This window comes from Tamandua tetradactyla, chromosome 10, assembly GCF_023851605.1.
Source record: "Tamandua tetradactyla isolate mTamTet1 chromosome 10, mTamTet1.pri, whole genome shotgun sequence".
In the NCBI taxonomy this organism is placed as follows: domain Eukaryota; kingdom Metazoa; phylum Chordata; class Mammalia; order Pilosa; family Myrmecophagidae; genus Tamandua; species Tamandua tetradactyla.
In genome coordinates this window covers 102,383,382-102,390,057 of record NC_135336.1, presented here as the reverse complement: position 1 = coordinate 102,390,057, position 6,676 = coordinate 102,383,382, and positions in this window count along the sequence as shown.

Below are 6,676 nucleotides of genomic sequence, written 5' to 3'. Positions count from 1 at the left end.
AATAGCCCCTAACTGAAAACAACCCAGTGCCGTCCATAGTAGGATAGATAAATAAATTGCCATGTAGGGTAAATTCATAATAATGGAAAACTATACAGCAGGAGCATAAATGTTCAATATAAATGACTCCCATAAACCAGAAAAGGACTTCTGGATGTTGGTTATGTTCTGTTTCTTAATTTGAGATGTGTTCACTTAGTGAAAAATTTCTCAAACCATATACTTATGATATATGCAATACTTCAATAAAAAGCTCACGTTAAAATAAAAGAGAAAAGAAAAATTCTCTTGTGTTTGTGGTAGTCGGAATAACAACCAACACCACCCCCCAGATGTCCACGTCCTGATATCTAGAACTTGGAATATATTACTTTTCCTGGCAAAGGGAACTCTGCAGGTGTGGTTAAATAAAGCCTCTGAAGGTAGGGAAATTGTTCTCAACTATTCTGGGTTATCTGACAGGCCCAGTGTAATCCTTATAAGAGAGAAGCTGGAGGGTCAGAAAGGAAATGTCACAATGAAAGCAGAGGTTAGGATAATGTACTTTGAAGATGGAGGAAAGGGCCAAAAGCCAAGGGATGCAGGCAACTTCTAGAAACTGAAGAATGCAAGGAAACAGCTTCTCCACTAGAACCTCCAAAGGGCTCGTGGCCCCTCCAGCACCTTGATTTCGGCCTGGTGAAATCCATTTTGAACTTCTGAAATCCAGAACTGTAAAGTAATAAATTTGTGTTATTTTGAGCCACAAAATTTGTGGTAACTTGTTATGGCAGGATTAGGAAACTAATAGTGTGCCACAACCAACATTTAACTTCAAAATAACCTACTCCAGTAATTTAATTCATAATTTGCCCAGGTATTTAAAACTATTTGATTCATGGTTCAAAAATCAGGGTTCTTATTTGAAACAATGGTAATGTTTTGGTTATGAATGGTGACAATGGTAGCACAATACTGAAAACATAATTAACAGCACTGAAATATGTATCTGAATTCGAGTAAAAGAGGAAAATGTAACAAATTTTTAAAAATCGGCCTACACTGCACAAACAGTGAACCCTAGGTTAAACCATAGACTAGAGTTAGTAGTAAAATTATTTACAATGTGCTATCACCAATTATAACAAATGTTCCAGGGCAGTATAAGTTGGCCATAATAGGGTGGTATATGGAAATTCTGCACCTTATGCATGATTGTTATATAAGCCCACAACTTCTCTAATAAAGAAAAGAAATCTAGATTCTGTAAAAGGTACCTTTCATTTCCTCCTTATCTAGATATTTCTCAAAATAAGTCCAGATGTGCTGTGGTGGATACATATGATTGAATATTAGGCTGCTACAAAAAGGAACAAAATCGTGAGGCATGTAGCAATGTGAATGAACCTGTGGGACATTTGGTGAGACAAAATAAGCCAGAAATAAAAGAACAATCGTTGTATGGCCTCCTTTAGAAAATGCTTACAAGAAAACAGGGGCCTAGATTATAAACTCTTAGAGCAGACACATCTAGCCCGGAGTGGCATTTAGGATTTCTGGACTTTGGAGGCTGTTTTATAATCTATACTCAGGTATTTAGAGATACAAATAAAGCCAGTCATCAGGATTAAGGTAATTCAAAACACAGCGTTAAGGAAGACATTGTCTATATTTTAGAACTGCACCCAATTTTTGAGACCGCAGAAAGTAAGTTTTATTTTGTTTGGAACTTAAATTCTCTGTAGCACATAATCTAACTCAACCTGTCTGGATACTCATTTGAACAATTGAAACACAGGGAGCCCAGAATAAGAATGAGGGCCTTTAATCCTGCTCAGCTTAATGTAATGCCTGGATATATCCTAGAATATATTAAGCAGTTAATCAAGAAGTATTGGCAAAGTCCCTTGAGGGATGGGGAAAAAATATGAAGCTATTAAACTTTACCATCAGGGAATCCCCAATACTTTTTTTTTTTTATTTTTTTTATTAATTTTTAATTTTTTGTTTTAAATATGACAAGAAAGAAACACAAACATTCTTAACATATGATCATTCCGTTCTACATATATAATCAGTAATTCACAATATCATCACATAGTTGCATAGTCATCATCATGATCGTTTCTTAGAACATTTGCATCAATTCAGAAAAAGAAATAAAAAGACAACAGAAAAAAATTGATACATACCATACTCCTTACCCCTCCGTTTCATTAATCACTAGCATTTCAGTCTAAGTTTAACATTTGTTCCCCCTATTATTTATTTTTATTCCATATGTTTTACTCATCTGTTGATGAGGTAGATAAAAGAAGCATCAGACACAAGGTTTTAACAATCACGCAGTCACATTCCCTGATACTTTTTTTAAGTTATAACTTGTATCAATCTTTAGAGACACCCAAATCAATAGGCCAAGCCGTTGATCTTGAGGCTTACTCTTGTGAAGCTTACAGAGGTAGTGGAAAAGCTTAGCCTACCTATAGGCATGACAAAGAGTTACTTCTGGAGGACCTCTTTTTTGCTCAGATGTGGCCTCACCATCTCTAAGCCCAACTCTACAAGTGAAATCATTGCCCTCTCCCCTATGTGGATCATGACATCCGGGGTGAAAGTCTTCCTGGTGATGTGGGAGATGATTCCTAGGGATGAGTCTGGCCCTGACACCATAGGATCAACAATTCCATCCTGACCAAAAGAAGTGTAACTAATAAAGTATCAGTGGCTAAGAGAGTTCAAATAGAGTTGAGAGGCTACTGTGGAGGTTGTTCATACACAAGCTTCAGTTAGACCTTGCTACCTATCATAACCTGCCAAGACCCAACCAGGACCATTCCAGCCAATCCTAAAGAACACCTAGGGCAATATATGATTCCACAAGGGTTCAGTGCACTAGAATAACTTTCCAGAAACCTATAGCCTCTAAATGGGTCCCTGGACCAGATAAGTCCTGAAGTCCTGAAACCTAGAGGGCCCAGCCTCCCTAGAACATCAGATAGTTCCATCTCCCTTCCCCATTTTAGTGACAGACCCTTCCAATATGAAAAATTTAGAATGGCCGTAGCCCAAACACCCTAAAGAGAGGGATGGAAAGGTCAAAGGTGATGGTGGAGTTTTACAGTGAAGATAGGATTTAACAAATGAATATAAGTACTGAATCGTTAAGTTGGTGTCTCTTTTAGTCTCTAGTATCTTAGAGCAGCTAGAAGTGAAAACCTGAAATTGTGTAATTGTAACCCATGTGAAACTCTAAAATGTGTTGTACAACTTATTGTGGTGCTGTGCCTTGAAATTTATTGCTTTTTTGTATATATGTTATTTTTCACCAAAAAAAAAGAAGGAAGGACTTCCGGAGAAGATGGCGGCTTAGTAAGACGTGCGGGTCTTAGTTCCTCCTCCAGAACAGCAACTAAAGAAACAGAAACAATACAAAACAGCTCCCGGAGCCATGACAGAGACCAAAAAGACAGCATACCCCATTCTGGAATGGCTGAACGGGCAGGGAGAATCCGCTGTGGTGAGATACCCGAGGGGCGCGCGTTTTCCCGGCCGGGGCGGCTGGCAACTGGGGTCCCCTCCACGCACGTGGCTCCCCGGTCTGACTGGGAACGTTGGATAGCGGGGCCCTCCCGCCACGCTTGGAGTCTGGGGCCAGCTGGGCAATTTGGACCGGCACTCCCCCAAGCCACGGCAGCCGGCAACCCCCCCCTCCACGCGCAGTTTCCCGGGCCGACTGCGAGATTCGGATTGGCAAGTTAAAGGAGCCACAGCATCTTTTACTGGTGGGACCCGCAGACAGACGAGCGCCACGAGCGCCACCTACTGGGCAGGAAAAGAAAAACAGAGCCCAGAGATTTCACAGAAAAACCTTTCAACCAGCCAGGTCCCACACCCAGGGAAATCTGATCAAATGCCCAGACACCAGCAGAAAATAATGGATGACACTCAGAAAATTGAAGATATGGCCCAGTCAAAGGAACAAACCAATAGCTCAAATGAGATACAGGAGCTGAGACAACTAATGCTGAATATACGAACAGAAATGGAAAAACTCTTCAAAAACCAAATCAATAAATTGAGGGAGGACATGAAGAAGACATGGGCTGAACAAAAAGAAGAAATAGAAAATCTGAAAAAACAAATCACAGAACTTATGGGAGTGAAGGACAAAGAAGAAAAAATGGAAAAAACAATGGATACCTACAATGGTAGATCTAAAGAGACAGAAGCTACAATTAGTGAACTGGAGGATGGAACATCTGAATTCCAAAAAGAAACAGAAACTATAGGGAAAAGAATGGAAAAACTTGAGCAGGGGATCAGGGAACTGAATGACAATATGAAGCGCACAAATATACGTGTTGTGGGTGTCCCAGAAGGAGAAGAGAAGGGAAAAGGAGGAGAAAAACTAATGGAAGAAATTGTCACTGAAAATTTCCCAACTCTTATGAAAGACCTAAATTTTCAGATCCAAGAAGTGCAGCGCACCCCAAAGAGAATAGACCCAAATAGGCGTTCTCCAAGACACTTACTAGTTAGAATGTCAGAGGTCAAAGAGAAAGAGAGGATCTTGAAAGCAGCAAGAGAAAAACAATCTGTCACATACAAGGGAAACCCAATAAGACTATGTGTAGATTTCTCAGCAGAAACCATGGACGCTAGAAGACAGTGGGATGATATATTTAAATTACTAAAAGAGAAAAACTGCCAACCAAGACTCCTATATCCAGCAAAATTGTCCTTCAAAAATGAAGGAGAAATTAAAACATTTATAGACAAAAAGTCACTGAGAGAATTTGTGACCAAGAGACCAGCTCTGCAAGAAATACTAAAGGGAGCATTAGAGTCAGATACGAAAAGACAGAAGAGAGAGGTATGGAGTAAAGTGTAGAAAGAAGGAAAATCAGATATGATATATATAATACAAAAGTCAAAATGGTAGAGGAAAATATTATCCAAACAGTAATAACACTAAAAGTTAATGGACTGAATTTCCCAATCAAAAGACATAGACTGGCAGAATGGATTACGACCCAGCAATACCACTGCTAGGTATCTACTCAAAGGACTTAAGGGCAAAGACACAGACGGACATTTGAACACCAGTGTTTATAGCAGCATTATCTACAATTGCAAAGAGATGGAAACAGCCAAAATGTCCATCAACAGACGAGTGGCTAAACAAACTGTGGCGTATACCTACGATGGAATATTATGCAGCTTTAAGACAGACTAAACTTATGAAGCATGTAATAACATAGATGGACCTAGAGAACATTATGCTGAGTGAGTCTAGCCAAAAACTAAAGGACAAATACTGTATGGTCCCACTGATATGAACCGACATTCAAGAATCAGCTTGGAATATATCATTGGTAACAGAGACCAGCAGGAGTTAGAAACAGGGTAAGATAATGGGTAATTGGAGCTGAAGGGATATAGACTGTGCAACAGGACTAGATAAAAAAACTCAAAAATGGACAGCACAATAATACCTAAGTGTAATGTAACTATGTTGGAACACTGAATGAAGCTGCACCTGAAATATAGTTTTTTGTTTGTTTGCTTGTTTGTTTGTATCTTTTGTTTTTGTTTTTTCTTTTTCCTTTTTTTATATATATATATTTTTATTATATTATTATTTTAATTCTCTTCTCTATATTAACATTCTATATCTTTTTCTGCTGTTTTGCTAGTTCTTTTCCTAAATCGATGCAAATGTACTAAGAAATGATGATCATACATCTATGTGATGATACTAAGAATTACTGAGTGCATGTGTAGAATGGAATGATTTCTAAATGTTGTGTTAATTTCTTTTCTTTTTTGATTAATAAAAAAAAATTAAAAAAAAAAAAAAAGGAAGGAAAAAATGTAAGCCTTCTAGCCTCCTATATTCTGGAGCAGCTAGAAGGAAAAAAACCTGAGAGGAGTGTATGGTAGCCCATGACAGACTCTGGGATCTATCCTGTAACTACTATTTTACAATTAAAAAGTTGGGGCAGGGGGGTAGCTGTCTTAAAATTTCAAAATACACTGATTTTCCATCAAAAAATAAAAAATAAGTTCATATGTGCCTCAAATATATTTAAATATGAATGGCTGAAATTATTTCCCTCTGTCCATTAAACTCTTTAAGTTATAACTTGTATCAGTAACCAGGGCTCAGCCACAGAAAGCAGTACTTATTACAGGGCTTTGACCATATATAATTGGGGAAGCTGGTGAAACAGTCTTGGGAAGCCAGTTGGGAAGAGAAGATGGGGATAACGTAGGTGAGAACAAGGACCAACTGGAACCCACAAGGATATAGATTGGAGCCAATTCAGCCTTTCACTGCCTCCAGCTTTAATGATGAGGGTGTCTTGCAGGAGAAGCTGGCACCATGTGTCAAGAAGCTATGCCACACCTGGCCAGGAGTCAGAGTAGCTTCCAGAGAATCTGGGGAGAGGTAGTGCCACTCTGAAGTGGCTGCAGGCCCAGCTGCTTGTCCATGCCAGAGGTGAACTGACAGATAAACAACAAGGCCCATGAGTTCCAACGAGCACTTGGTTCCCCTGCAGAGGCCTGCTGAGTGTAACACAGCATGGTTCTTGCTTCACTTCTGCCTTCTCGACGTTGGGCGAGATGTCTCTTGTAGCCCACCTTTATTGAAGCATGCAGGGATGGGAGCTCTAGGACATGCAGTGCAGTT